Below are 20,646 nucleotides of genomic sequence, written 5' to 3'. Positions count from 1 at the left end.
AAATATGCAAATACACTTTCAATTCTTCAAGATTCACAAGCTAAATCAACAAGAACACTTCTCTCCCTCCCTAACTCTCTCTATGGTCGGCAATGAGAGGGGAAATGGCTGAGGAAATGTTGTCTTGATTCAAGTATAAGGCTCAAGTGTGTATATGAGATAGTGGCCACTCATGTGGCAAAATGGTAAATATGGCAACCTCTTTAATTAGCTTATTTTAATCTAATTTAATCATACCTAATCAGTTTTCAGATAAATATATCATAAAATCACATTAATCATGAGGGTCACGGAACATCAATCGGTTTCTAATTCGGCCGCCGATAAGGCCTTCAATTAGCAGTTTAAACATATAAACATGAACAGATAATCAGACAATCAAACAGATAGAATGCAATTAACTAACATATACTCAGTCAATTCAGTTTCCAGTTTCAGTCAGTCTCAGTACTTTTAATCAGTTCAATTATCAGTCAGTTATCAGTCATTATCCGTTTCGTTTAACAGTAATCGGTGATTATCGGTAATCAATCAGTCCTTAATCAGTAAACAGTATGAGGGTTGTTACAGATCAATTCTCCAAGCTTGTGTAGTTGAACACTCTAGTGGCTGAGTTTGAGACCACATTTACTAGCTTGTCGAGGTTTGCATCGGAATTCCTGGTAACTGAGGAGCACCGTTGTTTAGAGTTCAAGAAGAGGTTGAGGACCAAGCTCATGTTCAAAGTGGTCGGGTCAATGATTAGAGATTATAGACACCTTGTGGAGACGGCGGCTCATCTAGAGATCGCAATGTAGATGGAGGAGGAGAGGATGAGGGGCTCTAAAAGGAGTCAGGATATTCAGAGGGACAGTAAGACGTAGAGGAGTTCTAACCCATAGCAGTCCTAGGGAGCTCAGTCGAGGTCCACTTTTCCAGTACCGAGTTCGGGTTCTGGGAGAGATGGTCAGAGAGATGTCACTTGTTTCAAGTGTGGTCAGTTAGGCCACAAGTCTCTAGCTTACTTGCAGAGAGGAGGAGGGCAGCGGTTTACATCGTCTTCGGCTCTTTCTCAGAGCCAGAGTCAAGGGAGAGGCTGGCCAGCGAGACCGCACCGATAACGTCGATTCCCTAGACTGAGAAAGGCTATGGTGAAGTCATATTGTAAAGCTTTGACGGCGGTATGTTCATGCGATTGGTATGGATCTGGAATTTATGGCATCGCCGTACAAAACTAATGTAATCCTCCTCCATGGTTGACCAGTAGTAACTTTGTCTGAGGATCTTCCGAGCTAGCATCATACCATTCATGTGTGCCCTACACTCTCCCCCGTGGATAGCCTCCATGAGCAGCCTCGATTCCTCTTCTTCAACGCACAACTTGTGCATTCCTAGATGACCTCTTTTGTATAGATTGCCCTCACAGATGATAAATTGAACGACCAGACGCCGTATTCCCCGTTTATCTTTGGCATTTGCCTCTGATGTAACAATCAAAAAATTTAAGTTGTCCCATAAATTTTATATTAGCATTATTTAATTATAAATGTGAAAAACACTAAAGGTTTTATTAAATATTCTGTAAGAATAAAATAAAATATTAAATATTATGATTGTATGTGATAAAATGATTTTTAATTTAAAATTTGAGAGTTATTATGCATGGTAATAATATAATAATTATAATAATTAGGGTCAAAATAGAATTAATCAAACATCTTTAGATAAGATCAAAACAATCTAGAACCACGTGGCTAACACCACGTGGCTTGCTGGCTATCATCCTAATCCAATTGTCCCCAATTGACATAGAGTGCGGGTCTTGAGCAGAAACTAAGGAATGAAGACGAAAATATTGTCAAGAAGGCTTTGATAGCTGAAAGAAAGAGTGAGGTATTAATTTTAAGGTGAATTATATTATATTTTGAGTTATCATAATATATTTTATGTATGTTTTGATTTACCATAATTTATTTTATACAAGTTGTATTTTATTAGTTATATTAATATAAATTATGTTTTATAAATATTTCAGTTACGTGGATTAATTTCTAAACTCTATTTGTTTGAAATGAAACCCGTTTGTTTATATTTTAAAAAATATTTGACTATGACCTTATATATAATTTTGTTTTGTAAGTACTACCACAGGAGTCCCACGCCTTGGGAGACTTAAATATCTATTGGCTTCTGCTTGGTCACTTTGTGACCTTTTGTCTATCATGGATCCACTGACACTCTGATTTTTGGTGTGGTGCAAAATGCTGTACGGAACTAAGTGCTACACTATTGTGGGAGCTACCTCTAGAGTTCATACGGGCCACCTCTTGAGTCCATACATCTGTTCTGTTCTGTTCTGTACCGTGGTTATAGTTATTTACGTAATTTTGGTATTATATGTCAAATGATTTCCGTACTATATATATTTTGTATTTTAATATCAACTTCTGTTTAGCCCCATAATTATCCATGGTAAATTTTATGCATTTATGCTCTTAGTATAATATTTCTCACTCTGCCATGTGCTTATAACTGTTTACCAATTTTCAAGAAACAATGCAATTCAGAAATAACTTTTGGAAAGTCTTAGATGCGGGGCTGCGGAATAGACACACACAACACTTTTATAATATTTTTATATGTAAATATCAACCTTTTTGGTCAATAAATTTTGTAATAAAAGTAGAAGCTCCGATAATTATTTTGGTACCCACACTTAAATATTATTTCCGCTCGTATTTGTTAATTTATTTAAGAATTGGCCGGAGGTAATTTCAGTTACTGGCCATCACGATACTTAACCCTTGGGTACGGGGAGCGGGTCGTGACAAATGGTATCAGAGCAATGATTTATAAAAAAAAAAAAAAAAAAAATCATTATTGGAGCATAGGACATGCACATTTAAAAAGTAGGATAGCGGATAATTAGTACTTAAATATTATATTTTGTTAGTCGATTTAATTATATTATAATTTTGTATGATTTTATATATATTAATTTTTTTTTGTGTGCATAATTTGTGAAGGATATTAGATATAATTTTTATTTGTTATAGCAAAAGAAGGAAAAGATACAAAGGGTGTTGGGCTCAAGCACCCACCAAAATTATAATATAATTAAATATATGTAATTTCCAGTTCAGTATTAAAAAAAAAAAAGAAGTTCATTTCGACTTTTTAAAAAGTATGTTCAAATTATAAAGATACTAATTTTGAAACTATTTTTTGTCAGTGGAAAGTTCACGTATAAAAGAAATGGGAGTTCATCTCAATTCCCTTCAACTCCTGTATATGATTCTGTCATTTCACTTCCAGTTGCTTATTTAATTGTATTCTCATTTTATTTTTTTTGGAAACAAAACTAACGAAAATTTTTTAAAGTCACCAATTATTTCTCATTTTGGCCCAAAATAATTTTTGACAAATAAACATCGAGTTATTTTTGGTAAAGTTTTTTTGAGGTAATATTTTCTATCAGATTAATTATCAAATATATATTTATTAGAGTGCGCAGCGAATAGCTTATACATATGCCAAATTTCGAGGATGAAATTTTTAAAAGGAGGAAAGATTGTAACAACCTAAAAATTTAAGTTGTCCCTTAAATTTTATATTAGTTTTGTTTAATTATAAATGTGAAAAACACTAAAGGTTTTATTAAATATTCTGTAAGAATAAAATAAAATATTAAATATTATGATTATATGTGATAAAATGAATTTTAATTTAAAATTTGAGAGTTATTGTGCATGGTAATAATATAATAATTATAGTAATAGGGTCAAAATAAAATTAATCAAATATCTTTAGAAAAGATTAAAACAATCTAGAACGACGTGGCTTGCTGGCTATCATCCTAATCCAATTGACCCCAATTGACACAGAGTGTGGGTCTTGAGCAGAACTCTTATAAATAGGAGATTGAAGAAAGAAAACGAACAGGGAGAGAAAGGAGGAAATGCATAGCCAAGAAAAATAGGAAGAAAAAGAAATTAAGGAAAGAAGACGAAAATACTTTCAAGAAGGCTTTGAAAACTGAAAGAAAGAGTGAGGTATTAATTTTAAGGTGAGTTATATTATACCTTGAGTTACCATAATATATTTTACATATGTTTTGACTTATCATAATTTATTTTATATAAGTTATGTTTTATAAGTTATATTACTATTTCCATTATGTGGATTATTTTCTGAACTCTATTTGTTTAAAATGAAACCCATGGATATGTTTGTTTAAATCTTAAAGAATATTTGACTATGACCTTATAAACAATTATATTTTATAAGTACCACCACAGAGGTCTCATGTCTTGGGGACTTAAATAACCATTGGCCCTCTGATTAGTCACTTTGTGACCCTCTGTCTGTCATGGATCCATTGATACTCTGATTTCTAGTGTGGAGCAAAGTGCTGTACGGAACTAAGTGCTACACTATTGTGGGAGCTACCTTCAGAGTTCGTACGAGTCACCTCTTGAGTCCATACATCTGTTTTGTTCTGTTCTGTACCGTGGTTATAGTTATTTATGTAATTTCGGTATTATATGTCAAATGATTTTCGTACTATATATATTCTGTAATTTAATATCAACTTATGTTTAGTCCCATAATTATCCATGGTGAATTTTATGCCCTTATGCTCTTAGTATAATATTTCTTACTCTGCTATGTGCTTATAGCTGTTCACCAATTTTCAAGAAACAATGCAATTCAGAAATAGCTTTTAGAAAGTCTTAGATGCGGGGTTGCGGAATAGACACACACAGCACTTTTATGATATTTTTATATGTAATTATCGGCCTTTTTGGTCAATAAATTTTGTAATAAAAGTAGAAGCTTCAATGATTATTTTGGTACCTACACTTAAATATTATTTCTGCTCGCGTTTATTAACCGGAGATAACTTCAGTTATTGGCCATCACGATACTTAACCCTTGGGTACGGGGAGTGGGTCGTGACACCTGGTGGATACGTCTCTTTTTCCAGAAAGTTCCAAACGTCGTAATACCAAAGGTTCTTATCCTAACTTTATCTATTGCGGCCATGGTCTCACAGGCCGACGCGTATTTTTGTTCGATAATAATTGGACACATTTTAACTCCCAGCGGAATGTCTACCATAGAAGATAGAGTTGACAAAGCATTAGCGAACCTGTTGTTCTCTCTCAGTAGATACGTAAATGTTAGCTTTTCAAACTTCAGAATTAGACTATCCAGGGCATAATGGTAAACCTTCATTTTCTTTTTTTTAACCCGCCAATCTCTGTTAGCTTGAGAAACAACCAAATTCAAATCTTCGATGACATCCAACCTCATTGCCCCTAGTTCAAGGACAACTTCCAGACCAGCAATACACGCCTCATATTCTGCTTCGTTATTGGACAATTTGAACTGGAGTTTGAATGTTAGGGGTATATGGGAATCATCGGGTGCTATCAGCAACACACCTATCCCATAACCATATTGATTAGACACTCTGTTAAAGTACATCGTCCATGTTTTCTCTTCTACTTGTAGAAGGTCCTCATCTGGAAATAGGTATTCTACTGCTTTATCTCCTTCTACTGAGTGGTTTGCTAGGAATTCAGCTACAGCTCTCCCTTTAATAGATTTGCGTGTGACATATCTGAGATCAAATTCAGAGAGAAAAAATAGCCAACGAGCTAGCCTACTCGTAAGCGCTGGTTTCTCAAAGAGATATTTAATGGGATCTAATCTCGAAACCAGAATTACGGAGTGAGCTAACACATAGTGCCTCAACTTCCTGGTAGCCCATACCAAGGCTAAGCAAGCTTTCTACAGGGGAGTGTAGCGGGTCTCATTGTCCAACATCTTCTTGCTCAAGTAATAGATAGCCTTCTCCACCTTATCTTCAGATTCTTGAGCTAATATGCATCCATGGTTGAGTCCGTCACTGACAAATACAAAATCAGAGGCTTTCCCGGCTCTGGTGGCAACAACACAGGCGGATTCTGGATGTATTGCTTGACCTGCTCGAAGGCAAATTGACATCGATTGTCCCATCAGAACTTCTTTCCTTTCTTCAGGAGACTAAATAGTGGTTCACAAGTCAAGGTTAATTTGGAAATAAACCGTCTTATGAATTGCACCTTGCCCAGAAAGTCGCGCACTTCCTTTTCAGTCCTTGGTGGTGGCATTTCTAGGATGGCCTTGATTTTGGACGGATCCACTTCAATTACCCTCTGTGTGATCATAAATCTCAACATTTTCCCTATCATTACGCCAAAGGTGCATTTTTGCAGGTTTAACCTTAATCTGTATTCCCTGATCCGTTGAAAGAATTTTTCCAGTGTGGTGTAGTGGCCTTCTAGTTTTTTGGACTTGACAATCATATCATCTACATACACCTCAACCTCTTTGTGGATCATGTCATGCAAAATAGTGGTCGCAGCCTTCTGATAAGTAGCCTTATCATTTTTCAACCCAAAAGGCATGACTCGGTAGCAGTACGTACCCTATGGTGTGTTGAAAACAGTCTTTTCCCTGTCTTCCGATGCCATCAGAATCTAATTGTACCCAAAAAACCCATCGATAAATGAAAGCAAAGCATGGCTAGCAGTAAAGTCCACCAACTCATCTATGTGCAGCAGTAGAAAGTCATTTTTTGGACTCGCTTTGTTCAGGTCACTAAAGTCGACACAAACCCAAATTCTGCCATCTTTCTTCAGAACTGGGACGATATTGGCCAACCAGGTCAGATACTCGAATACTAACAAGAATCCTGCATCAATTTGCTTGGTGACCTCCTCCTCGATTTTCAATGCCCAATCTGGACGAATTCGGCACAACTTCTGTTTGACTGGTCGGGCCTTAGGGTCAAAAGGGATCCAGTGTTGTAAAATCTCAGGGTCGATTCCAGGCATGTCTTCGTTGGACCACACGAAAACATCTTTGAAATTTTTTAATAAAGCGATTAAACGCTCGCGTTCCTCAGAAGACAATGTGGACCCGATCTGGACCAAGCACGAATTCTTCTCAGTATCCACATTAATGGCAATGATTTCATCAATACAGGGCTTAGCATGCCTTTCATTCTCTCAATTAATCAAGTTTTTCAAAGCCAGAGGAATTTTTTCATCTTCGTTTTCGTTAAAATTCTAAAAATCTTGGTTAATACAATAAACTAGTGGCACAGAGTAGTACACAAAATCTGCAGTATTCTCATTCATAAGTTCCGGCTCTTCTGTTGCAACAGACTCAAAAGTAAAAGAGAAAGAAGATCTCGATAGGACCTTGGCATCCGGGTTACCACCCTCGAGAATGCCAGACTCAGACTTCCTGGACTGACTCGAATTTGATCCCAACCCTACAGACTCAGTGGAATCAGATTTTGGCTCATCATCATCCGATTTTGAATTGGAAAGATAGGCCTTCTCCAGCTGCCAAGGAAGACATGGTGCCCTTGATGTATCCAAAATACAACTAGTTGGGTCCACACTCGGTTCCTCCCCGATCATAGAGATAGTAAAGTTATCCCCTAAGTTCTCTAGGTCGGTCGCGGGATCTGTCAAGAGATCAGCCAGTGTTGCCCCTATGCCAACCTTACTATTGATTGAATCATCCTCTTTGCTCTGGTCAGTGTTGATGCTTGGTTCAGCCCTTTCCTCATCATTGTCCTACAGCTGTAGATCAAAGAAAATCTTGAATCTGGGGATGCGCTATTCCGAGGAATTTACCCAAGGCTCGGGAAAGCCACAAAAAGAAAAATTCTCTTACTCTCGAATAAAACGGCCATTCAACGTCCCTCGGATTGGCATGTGGACGAGCTCATAATGCTTCCTAGCTCTCTTAGCTTTGGCTCTGCCTTTTATTTCCTCTCCCTTTCTGATCTGATCCCCTCTGGTTGGCACATATCCCAACCCAAAGGTATGCGGGTTGTGTGGCACCTCTGCTAATGCTGCAATACCCTTCCATCCACGCTTTCTGAGCCCCATTCCCAGAATATGTCGCAGCTTGTTCATGAAGTAGACAGACTGGGCCCTAACAAACTTACCTTCGTCCATAGCCAAAAGTGTCGGCACTACTCGGGCTTCTGCCAAAGTAAATCCTGAGATGAATATATCCTCATCACCATGATTGATCTTGAGCACTGGTGTAGTCACCTCTGGAGGCAGGTGGATGGATGAGTTCCCAAAAACTGTTACTACTCCTCCCTTATGAGGAAACTTCAATATCTGATGGAGGGTGGAGGAGACAGCCTTTATGTGATGCAGCCAAAGCCTCTCTAACAGCAGGTTAAAGGTTGCCGACACATCCAGTACATAGAACTCGATCTCTTGCTTAGACGAGCCCACCTAGAGTCGCACTTTCACTGTACCCATGACCTCTTTGTTTGTATTGTCATACGTCCATATCACTTGGGTTGTGGGGATAAAGTTTACCGGTTTGAGGCCAACTGCGTAGGCAGTTTGGGATGGACAGACATTAATGATAGAATCAGTATCTACCAACACCACTGGCACCCATTTCTCTCTGCACTCTACAGAGATGTATAATGGTTTTATGAGCCGACCCATCCAGCGACAACTCTTTGTCAGAGAAAGTGAGTATTGTCTTGGCTCCACTTAGAAAGACCAAACCCATAAGTTGCTAGGGCGTAGTATCGATGGACAATTTAGCCTTGTCCATTGCCAACAATATTGCTTGTCGGTGCACCCGTGAAGCCATGAGAAGTCCCTAGATAGAGATATTGGCTTGAATCTTCTTGAGCTGCTTCAGAATTAGCTCATCTTCTAGTTACTTTTCCTTCTATTTCTTGACCTCCCGGTCCTTTCCTGATGGCTCTGCTTGATCTAGGTGTGGCGGTTTAAAATAACGTCCACTTCTTATGAGATGATCTATCTCCTTAGCATACCATGTATTATCTGGGCTGGAGTCGCCCTAGTCTTCGTTAGTATGGGCCAGATGCAAATCATTGTCATCTTACCACTCGCCATCAGCCGCCGACAAACAGTTGTCCGGCTCTACCTGAATCATTTTTATACTACAAATGTCTCTCTCAATGCGACGTGTAGTTGCAATTTTCTGGCTGCCTTCAATTCTTTCTCTTTCAAACTGCCCCAGCGCAACTTCCTGTCTTGTGTTTGTCGTTCCCACAACACCTGCGGCTTGGGTGGATTTCCCCGCATAGGTGCCCTTTGGTAATTTTCCTTTCTCATCAGCCTCATCGACTACCAAAGCTATCTCAGCTTTCGTTCCCTTTGTTTTACCCCCAGTTTCTTCTTCATTGTTTGGCTCATCACTTAATGATCCGTCATTATCAATTGATCCGTTCAGGTCAAACCACCCAATCTGTACATCTCCCTAATCATGTTCATCGAAGAACTGTAGGTTGTCTAGATCTTCTTCAAGATTTGCAAGGTTGTCCAACCCTTGGTTCAGGCCATCCTCGTTGACCACATTAATGCCTGCTAAGGTTGGTAACACCACCTCAGGCCTTAGTTGAGTGGTATGAACAATATAATGGCTCGGGTCGTACTTGCTTCCAGATGAGTCCCCAGGACATTTCGATAGTAGATTATTGCCTCCCTTCAATGTCAACATCTCTTATACCGCAGGTGTTGTCACCGCTAATTTGTGAGGTTCAAGTTATAGGTTAGATGTGTCCATCAAGCACAAGTTTATGCCCTTAAGAACGAACACCGTCGATTTCGGTAGATAGAAGGGGGTAATATAGACACTGGGGTCATATGAGACAGGCAGTGTGTGGATGAGGTGAAGATTTTGAGGTGGGGGGACGTGGTTATGGACGGGAAGCTGGTCGGTAGTTACGTTTGGTTTCTTTGGTGGAGCGATGACCTTATTGTCAATGAGATCCAGAATCTCATGATGCAAGCGGTAGCATTGGTTGATTCTGTGACTGTGGTGCTGGTGGAATGCATAGTATTTTGTTGGGTCATGCTTGGATGGAAAAGGATCGGGAAGTAGGCGAGGTTCTAAGGGTTTCAGATGCCCTTTCTTGATCAGCACCTGCATGGCTTTTAATAGAGTCATGTATAGCTGGTGAAAAATTTTACTCAGGGTTCGGGTAGGGTTGGATGGTGTTTGTGGGCCTATGTTGGCGAAGGGGTCGACAGTTTTCGTTGTGGTGACAACACTTACGTCAGACGGCCCTGCAGTTATGCTACTGCTGCCAGCATTGGAACTACGAACAAACGACCTCTTAACCAGTTCCTTATCGTCAGTAATAATCCCCTATTTTATGGCATCTTCAATTTGTACCCCCATTTCATGAAGCTCTTTGAAAGTAAATAGGGGGAGAACAATCATTTTCTACAACAACTTTCTATGTAGATTTTGGACAACCATTCTGATCTAATCTTTCTTTGAAGATCGAATAGTCATCATGGATGCTTTAGCCCTCAATCTTGTCACAAATTCGGAGAAACCTTCTTTTGGCTCTTGACGCGTTGCCTCAAGATCACGAGTTATGACCTCAATTTACGTGTTATAAGAGTATTGAGTGATGAAGGACTCGGCTAACTCCTCTCAGTTTTGTTTTACTCAATCTTCCAACTTAGCATACCAAATGGTAGTTATGCCTGACATAGTGCGATCAAAGAGTGATAGCTTCTACAGTCCAGTTAAGCCCATTGGCCGCAAGATGTCCGAAAACAACCGTAAGTAAACCATCGGGTCTCCGGAACCATCAAAGCGGTCAATGTGTGGCATCTTGAACCGCTTCAGTAATGTAACCATAGATTCGGTGTATCCATCTTCTATGTCTGGAATGGAATTGACCCCTTGCGCTTTTTTGAATAACTTCTCCCATTAGTTGACTTTGAGCACAGTAGGGTCAGCCTCAAATTCCAAAGGTCCCTCGGTCTGACACAAATTCCAAAGGTCCCTCGGTCTGACAAATCGGGGCTTTGGATGCTTGTGTTGGGATGGGTGCAGCTGGGATTAGAAAAACCAGAATACCCTCTGTTTGTAGATCCTGAGCAGCGGCAGCATTAGCAGTGGCACCGGGCATAGGGATAGCCGCGGTGGGTATATGGGACGCAGAGGACATAAAGGCCGCAGCCGGCTGCGGTTGCTATTGCTGTTGCTATAGCCTAGTTATAACCTTGGCCTGACGGGCCGCATCATGCTGCAGTGCCTCAACTGTTTGTTATAGTTGGAGTACTAAGTCCTCCATATTTGCCGGGGGATATTGTGCCATTGGAATAGGTGACTGTTCCTGAGCTGAACTGGAAGTAGCTGACCGTTCTCGAACCAGACTGGATACAGGTGAGTTAAGAGATGACTGCTGTAAGAATTGGACTGGTGAATTCTGTTTGATTCTCCTCCACCTTATAATTGGTGATAGTGAGCAAGCATAGGTTGCCCCCGAACAAGATCTCTGACCTTGCACAGTCTTCCGGCACGGGTCTAGAGTACTTGGGGGATATCAGAACCTTCTGAAGCTATGGTTTTTAACTACCTAGCAAAAGAAAATAAAGAAAGAAAACAGTAATCAGAAACCACACAGCACCTTAGCTAAGATGTTATCAACACAGACATGATCAAAGTTGTGGGGCTGCACTCCACACTGAATCTTGCCCCAAAACAGATACCAACCTTGCAACTGATATGCACATTCCTGTATAGTTTCACTATAAAGCACATACTAGTTTAAATGAGCCAAAACATCCCTATGAGGGAGAAGGGTTACCCTGCCCTAATTTTTGTCATGAACTAGGGCTTCACTATTTTAATCAAGCAGTTTCACGCAATCTTGCACGCAAGTGAGCATCCTATCCTAGTTTGGAACAATCACTATGGCTTACTACATGCAGCTAGGCCAAATGGTCAAAGAGGGTATCTCAGCAAGACTACCTAATATACCTCTCACACTTATCATCGAGAAGTGAAAAGAGGATCAAGCCGTACAATGGTAGTCTAGATCCAAGGGTTGTGTTTCCAAAATAGTAGAGCCCACGACCGGTCAGCCTTTTGGTAGGCGTTTTTAGGCAAGCCTCTGGCAAACCATCTAGGAATAATAAATGGAAAACACAGTGACTTTATAGTAACCATGCAAATGCAAATGCAAATGCAAAGAACATATATATGTAGATAAAATTTCACATTATGAAGTCCAAGTCAAGTTCTCTAAGTTTCCCTAGCAGAGTCGCTAGAAATTGTAACTTGCGTTTCGTGCTCCTTTTGGATGTAATTAGCCCTATAGTTTAGACTCCCATGGTTCTGAACCTGATTCCACAAATGCAATATGAAATAAATAAACACGAATGATTCCAAATTCGGCAATTTTTTTTGGAAAATTGATTTTGAATTGAAATGCCAAAAATAGACTATTTTGCCAGATTATAGAGTTGTAACCTAAATATTTTTGAGAAATTTAGAAAACCTGAGACTCGTGCCAAAGGCCACTTATCCGTCGTCACCAAAGTATCTCGGCTCGAGAACTTGGGTACGAGAGGGGAAGGCCATGAATTGAGCACCCCACTCGCCTGAACAAATATCGGTCTCTACTAATCATGATGTAATTCTTATTTACATTATATGCTCTTGTTTCCATTTATTAGGCTATTTTACTATGTGATGCACATAAGTATAGACTAATTTGTAAAAATTGGAACACTTTAATTTATGTTTGTTTTGAAAATTGTGTTTTGAATATGTACTACTTGAAAAAGTGATCTCATACGTACATTTATCAAATTATCCCAATTTGAACAATTAGCCTTCATCCACAAGCATTCAAACAGGTATATCACTTAAGCACTTAGCCTAATGGTAGTATTCTTGACATGGCAACAATCATACACAATAAAGTAATAAGTGCTCACCTAGTTCTCCAAGGTAAGCCAAACAAATCAAAATAATTAGAAAACATGCATGTTCCTAAATAATGCAATGTGACAATGTGACACATGCAATATGCAATTATTAGGCTCAGCTACTAACATGACACATAAATCAATTTGATAGCATGCGATTTTAAGCATGTATTCAAGGAAGTAATAAATAACAGTGCTTTGTTAGAATGATGTGCCGAGCCTTATGCATGCAAGACAATGGATGCAAATCATGAGAAATGCTAAAAGAAACATAGTGCTCTACGCTACCATCATAAGAAGAAAAATAAAAGGGAGAAAGAAATGAGGTTGGAAGACATACACATATTATTACATGTTTTGCCCTCGTGCAAGAGGGTCCAAATGAGTGTCTAAATGTCCGAATTTAAAACTAGCTATTATAAAATCGAATGATTAATGACTAGCTAGTTACCTATTTAATTTACAACAATGATATTTATAACAATTATTACAACAATTTACAACAATTCACAATTTACCAAGATCGCATGCACAATGTTCAGAAACTGTTCTGTCTGCCCAAACTTGCTTTGTTTTACCCTCAGCCACTGCCTTCTGTTTCTGCCAGAATTCACTATTTACCAAACATTGGGACCCGGCCGGCTCCCAATGAGGCCCGGTCGGGTCCAAAAATAGCTGGTCGTGCTATAATTTTGTGCTAAAAACATTTTTGTGCTTTGAGGTGAAAACAGTGCAGACAAAGCAGCTTAAGCTTTGTTTGTCCTTCTTGCTCTTCTCTGTCATGGCGAACTCAAGAGAAGAAAGAATTCGAGTTCGAAACCACCAATGATAACAAGTTGATTGCTTGGTGATTTCGGGCATGTTTGGACAAAAAAAAAATAATAATAATAAAAAATAAAAAATTAATAAATGCAATGAATATGACCACCCCTCACTCTTATCATGGAAATTCAAAAAAGAAGATAAACACGTCTCAAGACTCATCAAAACATCATGAATTGGTATGTGACAATTCTTGACACGATGGACTCAGCATAACGTCCGACAGAATCCAACTATTCTAATCCCTTTTCTTTATGTCGGTTTCATTAATTTTAAGCCAATTTTATTTGTCTTTCCATTCTTTAGTCAATTTGTCCGAACTGATGGTTAAGCCTACTAAATGAGAAGAAACATCAAATGAGAAGCGATTCTTGGCATGAAAGAGAAACTACACCTTGACGATGAACCTTCGTACACCCATTGAGTATAGGTCTCTTTCCCATGCCTCGAATAACCATGAATCTTTTTGAAATAACTCTTAAGAAAAATAAAAGAAGAAATGAAGGAGGGCGCAATAATGATTACGCGAGATTGATTATTAGAATGAGACTTTTTGTATAAAACAACTACTAAAGAAAAGTAATCAACTGAAATGGCTCGGTGTCTAAGGCCTAAACAACTGAAGCCATGAGGACTTACAACACAACAAGTAAAATATTCAAAGCATAAATTAATTAAATAAATTAGGACAGCCCTAAAAAGCCCCAAAACACACAAAAAAAAGTAGCTACAAGTGTATTAAAGAGCACAAAAAGATAGGTAAAAGCAAGAAGACACTAAAGTAGTAAACAAGAACAAGGAGAGGTGGCTAACCCCTTCACTTTTGAGATTTCAAACCATGTTTTTTAGCCTTTTTAAAACTCTGAAAAAACAGGTTAAAAGTCAAAGAAAAAAGTGTAAAAACAAGGGTATGAGCTATGAATTTAGGTGCAAGAAAGGGTGTTAACCCTCTCTACCTATGGTAGCTATTCAAACCCAAGTTTCAACACTTGAAATGGATCCAAAACAGCACAAGAACACAAGAAATGGATAGAGATAGACTGAAATGAAAGCAAAAACAAAGGTGACAAGCTTATACCTCTTGAAGGAAGTAAGCTTTGTTTGCAAATCAAACTCAATCCTAGCACACTCTCAAGGTTGAATTATGATTCTCAAAGCTCAACCAAGACTCCAAAGTTAAGGTTTGAGGGTGTGTATGGTGTATAGATATAGCTCAAGGATGATAAGCTTGCTCAAAGATGGCTTGGCAAGGAAGAACGAGCTCTCACGTGAGTGTATAGGCTTTTTGAAAATTGTTTAACCCTTAAAACAGAGATATGACCTCGTATTTATAGAATTTGAGCAAAATAGGTCAAAAATATCTTTAAAAATAGACAGTTGGCGGGCTCCCGCCCAAAACAGTATTTCTCGCCAACAAGGCATGACCTGCTCCTGATGAGGTGCGGTCGGGCCCTAATGTGCTCCCTTGTTCCTCTGCTTCAGGCTCAGTGTAGGGTGGCACAATGTTCAAAAAGGGACTTCTGAGATTAGAATAGTGTAAATAGGAAGGTGTTGGGATTGTTTCAAAGCTCGACCTTGGAGTCCTTCGTTGAGAATTCAAATTATACACAATGTAACTTTCATTATTGGGTGCACATGACAAAGTGCTCAAGTCTTATGGGAGGTAAAAAATGGGATGTCTACAATCGGCTCTCTTTGCCAAAAAGAAAGATGGTGCATTGCGACTTTGTATAGATTACTGGAAGTTGAACCAACTAACTGTTAAGAACAAGTACCCAATGCCTCGTATAGATGATTTGTTTGATCAGTTGAAGGGGTATTATTGTTTCTCTAAGATAGACTTGAGATCGGGTTATCACCAGTTGAGAGTAAGGGAGGAGGATATCTAGAAGACGACATTCCATACGCGGTGTAACCATTATAAGTTCCTTGTGATGCCTTTTGGGCTAACCAATGCACCAGCTGTATTTATGGATTTGATGAACAGGATCTTCCATGATTTCGTAGACCGTTTTATGGTCGTCTTTATGGATGACATCTTGATTTACTCACTCACTAAGGAGGGGCACGAGGAACACTTGCGAGTGGTTCTTGAGTTGCTAAGAGCCCACAAACTGTATGCTAAGTTTAGGAAATGTGAATTATGGCTGAGAGAAGTTAAGTTCTTAGGCCATGTGGTATCCGGGGAATGGGTGACTGTAAATTCATCCAAGATAGAGGCAGTGCAAGATTAGGGACAACCTAAGAATGCTTTTGAGATCCATAGTTTCTTGGGGTTGGCCAGGTATTACAGTCGATTTGTGAAGGATTTCTTTATGCTAGCCTTACCATTGACTAGGCTGGCGAGGAAAGGGATCAAGTTCGTGTGGAGTGAGTTTTGTGGGAAGTCATTTCAAGAGCTTAAGGTTAGACTTACCACTATTCCAATATTGATTATTCCGGAGAGAGGTTTGGGTTATTCAATGTTTTGTGATATTTCATATGAAGGTTTGGGTTGTGTATTGATGCAAGAGGGGAAGGTAGTAGCCTATGGCTCGTGGCAGTTGAAAACACATGAGAGGAACTACCCTATTCACGACGTAGAGTTAGCGACGGTGATCTTTGTCTTAAAGATTTGGAGGCATTATCTGTATGGTGAGAAGTTTGAAGTGTTTTCTAATCACAAGACTTTGAAATATATGTTTACACAAAAAGACTTGAATCTAAGGCAAATGAAGTGGATGGAGTTCATAGAGGATTATGACTTCGAGTTACATTATCATCTGGGGAAGGCCAATGTTGTGGCCGATGTATTGAGTAGGAAATCTATTAGCAGTGTAGCTTGTATTGCCATCCAAGAATGGGAAATGTTAGGTGCTATCGGTGAGTTTGACTTGTATCTCAGTGAGTCTGTTGAGTCAGTAGCCTTGTGTCCAGTAGTTGCACAACTTACACTTGTGAACTGAGTGATAAAAGGACAGAGAGGTGACCTTGAGGTAGAATCCCTCCGAGAGAAGATCTCCAGTGGAAAGGTAGAAAGAGGCTTGAACGTGTACTCCGACTCGAGTGTTAGATACCTTGACCGTCTCTTTGTGCCAGAGTCTTGCCGAAAGGAAGTACTCCAAGAGTTTCATCATTAGCGCCTTGCGGTGCATTCGGGAGGCACAAAGATGTATCACGACCTTAACTGCTAGTTTTGGTAGAGGGGAATGAAAAAGGATGTGGCTGTGTTTGTGTCGAGGTGCCTTACTTGACAACAAGTGAAAGCTGAACATCAGAGGCTAGCGGGTTTGTTGCAACTCTTACCTATAGCCGAGTGGAAGTGGGAGCATGTCATGATGGATTTTGTTGTGGGCCTTCTAAGGACTCAACGGGGTAGTGATGCAATATGGGTGGTAGTTGACTGGTTTACCAAGTTGGCGCACTCCATATCTATGCGTGTGAGTGATTTGGTAGATCATGTTGCCAACCTCTATATTAGAGACATAATGAGATTGCACGGGGTCCTTGTGACGATTATCTCGGATAGAGATCCACGTTTCACAGTTCAGTTATGGCAAAGCCTACCAAGTGCCTTGGGCACGAGATTGACTTTCAGTACCACGTATCATCCTCAGACTGACTGCCAGTCCGAGCGTACTATTCAGATCCTTGAGGATATGCTTTAGGGTTGTGTTCTTGACTTTAAGGGGTTGTGGAAGAGACACTTGCTCGTAGTGGAGTTTGCCTATAACAATAGCTTCCAATTGAGTAATGGCATGGCACCATTTGAGGCCTTGTATGGTCGACCGTATAGATCCTTTATGTGTTGAGCCGAGGTGGGTGATGCACCTAGGTTGGGTCTAGAGTTAGTCTGGAAAACGACAGAGAAAGTTGCACTTATTCGTTAGAGGTTGGTTACAACCCAGAGTCGCCAGAAAAGTTATGCCTACCGTAGGAGGGGACCCTTGTCTTTTGAGATCGGAGACCATGTCTTCTTGAAGATATCACCTAGGAGGGGTTTGATGAGGTTTGGAAAAAGTGGGAAGTTATCCCCTCGATTCATTGGGCCTTTTGGAGATCCTTGAGCGGATTGGAGAGGTAACTTATCGTTTGGCTTTGCCACTATAGTTTTATGGGGTTCATGATGTGTTTCATATTAGCATGCTTCGGAAGTATGAGCCGAATCCATCGCATGTGTTAGATTGGACCGACTTAGAGGTAGATGAGAATGCCTCGTATGAGGAGAGACTGGTGAGAGTTTTGGATACTTGAGACCAAGTCTTGTGAGACAAGACAATTCCTTTGGTTAAAGTATTGTGGGGACATCACGGGATTGAGGAAACAACTTGGGAACATGAGTTGGAAGTCCGTGAGAAGTATCCGGACTAATTTGTTGATACTTGAGCATGTATCGAAATTTCGATTACGTTAATGAAATATGAAAACATTGTATATGTTTTGAGAATATGGAAACATTGTATATGTTGTATGTGTTTTAGAAACACAGATTTAATGTAAACATTGTATATGCTTTGGAAAAATGTGAATTGTGCTTTCAATGTTGGAACTTGTATATCGAGTTGATGAGAATGGGTGACCAGAGGATGGGTCATGGTGACGAAATTGATTAATTATCTTTATTGTGATCGGTTTAAACATAGTTTTAAAACTTGATTCGAAATTTCGATGACGAAATTCCTTAAGGGGGGAGATTATAACGATTTCGGTTTTAACCCGACCCTTTGTATCTTAGACTCGAGTTTTATGGTGTTGTAGTGTTGTTCATGTCTTTTTTCCCTCATACTTCCTTGAGTTTGGCTATTGGATTGTAATGGATACATTTGAAACAGGTTGGTTGCTTGGTTTTCAAACTTTTGTTGCCCAAAATTTTACTTCTCCGCTCGGGCAGCATTTCTTGCGCTTGAGCGGGCTTTGTAAACTCTCAGTACTTTTGCAGGTCTGCAAAACTACTAGGAGAATGTATTCTACGCTTGAGCGGTCTCAGCTCGAGCGGCCTTTTTTGTGCTCGAGCATTGGTCTGTTGTCCGCAAAACTATTGGGAGTGTGCATTTTGTGCTTAAGCGTCACTTCTTGCGCTCAAGCGGAACAACTTATTGTGTCTGATGCTCGAGCGTCACTTTTTGTGCTCGAATGCACTGTGCGTATATCAGTTCGCAGCAACACCTTTCTACATTAGTTTTTCACATATTTTTCTCTTAAAACCCTAGATCTAGAGCCTCTGTCTTTAAAACACACACACACACTCTCTCTCTCTCTCTACACTTTCACCTAGATCCGTTGGTTTTTCTACCCTAGTGTCTTTGGGAAAGAGGCAGAGCATCTCAAGAGCTTTACTTTGGTCTGAACAAAACTTGGTTTCGGCGTCTTTGAAGTTTCTTCCTTGCTTTGCTCATCTTCTAAATTTGAGGTAAGGACTTTCTACACTCTTCTATGAGTTTTAACTTAGTTATTTGTTGATGTATAAAGAATATTAGAATTTGGAATGATTTTGAACAAACCTAGGGTTTTGGTTTAAAACCAAAAGAGGGGTTTTCAAATCTATATATTAAAAATGGTTATGGGAGTAAATGTGATGTTATGTTGTGATAAATTTGTTGATTTTGATACCCGAGATGGATTTTGGAAGAAAATGGAGTTTTGCCCTAAAATGTCTCAAATAGTTATTTTGTATAAATAAATGAAATTGGTATTGGGAATATGAAATTGGATAGATGTTTATATAAATGGTGGAGTTGGATATATATTACCTCTCATCTATGAAAATTTGGATAATTTATCTGTCTTAGAGATTGTATATCTGTTTAGAAATATCTGTTTTGGGCTATCAGTGGAGGATAGCTGTGATTATTGTAGAAATTGCATGAGGATTAGGTGAATTGAAAGTAATCTTTTATCCATTGTCATTGAATATGGCTATATTTTTAATACATTGTAAATGTATGATGTTTGAGAGAAGAAAGGGGATGCACTCCATGTTTGAGAGAAGAAATGGGATGGACTCCATTAAATTAAGATGGTCTGTGTGTCCAGGATGAAAGTCCCGAAAATCGCACATATACAAGGGTGCCAATTCCCGTGGACGAAATATCTGTAAAATGGAAAATGGAAGCGTTTGTATAACAGCTGTGATGGTTAAAGACCCACTGAGTTGTACCCTTAGTTTGGTTGTCTGAATGAAATGAAAAATGATTTATGAATCGAGATAATATGGATTGAGATATTGAGCTTGGTATATCATGGTTTTGTAGAGCAATTGTAAATGATTTTATTACGAGCATTGTAGATGCATATTACACTTATATCTTTGTTAAGATTCATATGTTATGTTAGATTGTTTCTATTGGGTTTTGGCTCACCTTACTTGGAAAAATGAATTTCAGGTGTTGATGATATGCGTCCACCAAGGACTTAGCTTGGGAGGATTGCGGAGCTGAAGGCTCAGTTTTGTTTATCTTGTATTTAATTTTTGTACAAACCTAAGGCTTTATTTGTATTGAGCTTATGACTCATTTTTGATGTACCCAAGCCTTGGTTTGGAAAGATGTAAGCCTTTAGAGCATATAAACATTTGTTTAGCTTTCAATCCTTATTATCTTTTGTATATTAATTCTGATTAATGAAAGCTTATTATTTCAATTATGACACCTTGTATTAGTTGTTGGGAGTTGGATTATTGTAATTATTTTGAGGCGTTACATCCGCATGAGCGGATTTTGCCCAGAATTTTTCCATAAACTCTGTGTGATTCCGCTCGAGCGGTTGCCAAATCCGTGTTAGCGGTTTTGCCAGCCAAAGCCAAAATTTTGATTTCACACGGTGAAACAAGTTCCAATCTCAAAACTCAAAATTTTCACCCAGAAACGTTAAGAGAGGTTAAGTAAGAGTAGAAAAGAAATCTCAATGACTCAATACAATAATCAAAACGCCGAACGTAAAACAAACCAGCTTACTACGCAATATCGGTCAAGTCGAAGACTCGGGACATCACAATTCGAAACCAGAGATGATACTTCTATGAAGTCTGCAGTAGGAAGTTAGGATGAGGATGACAATGAGTTCTCTG

At 39.1% G+C, this 20,646-nt stretch overlaps 1 long non-coding RNA gene across 1 annotated transcript; it reads left to right on the top strand.

Moving 5' to 3' along the window:
• Positions 1-3,919: 3,919 nt before the first annotated feature.
• Positions 3,920-20,222, top strand: LOC145790186 (uncharacterized). The gene is made up of 2 exons (XR_014328850.1): positions 3,920-4,045; positions 19,964-20,222. It is a non-coding gene; the product is annotated as an uncharacterized LOC145790186 (long non-coding RNA).
• Positions 20,223-20,646: the final 424 nt, after the last annotated feature.

The sequence above is a fragment of the Camellia sinensis genome, chromosome 5 (assembly GCF_055761805.1).
Source record: "Camellia sinensis isolate YWXY chromosome 5, ASM5576180v1, whole genome shotgun sequence".
Lineage (NCBI taxonomy): Eukaryota > Viridiplantae > Streptophyta > Magnoliopsida > Ericales > Theaceae > Camellia > Camellia sinensis.
The sequence above is the reverse complement of the archived record's forward strand: the minus strand, read 5'-3'. Positions and strand labels throughout refer to the sequence as shown.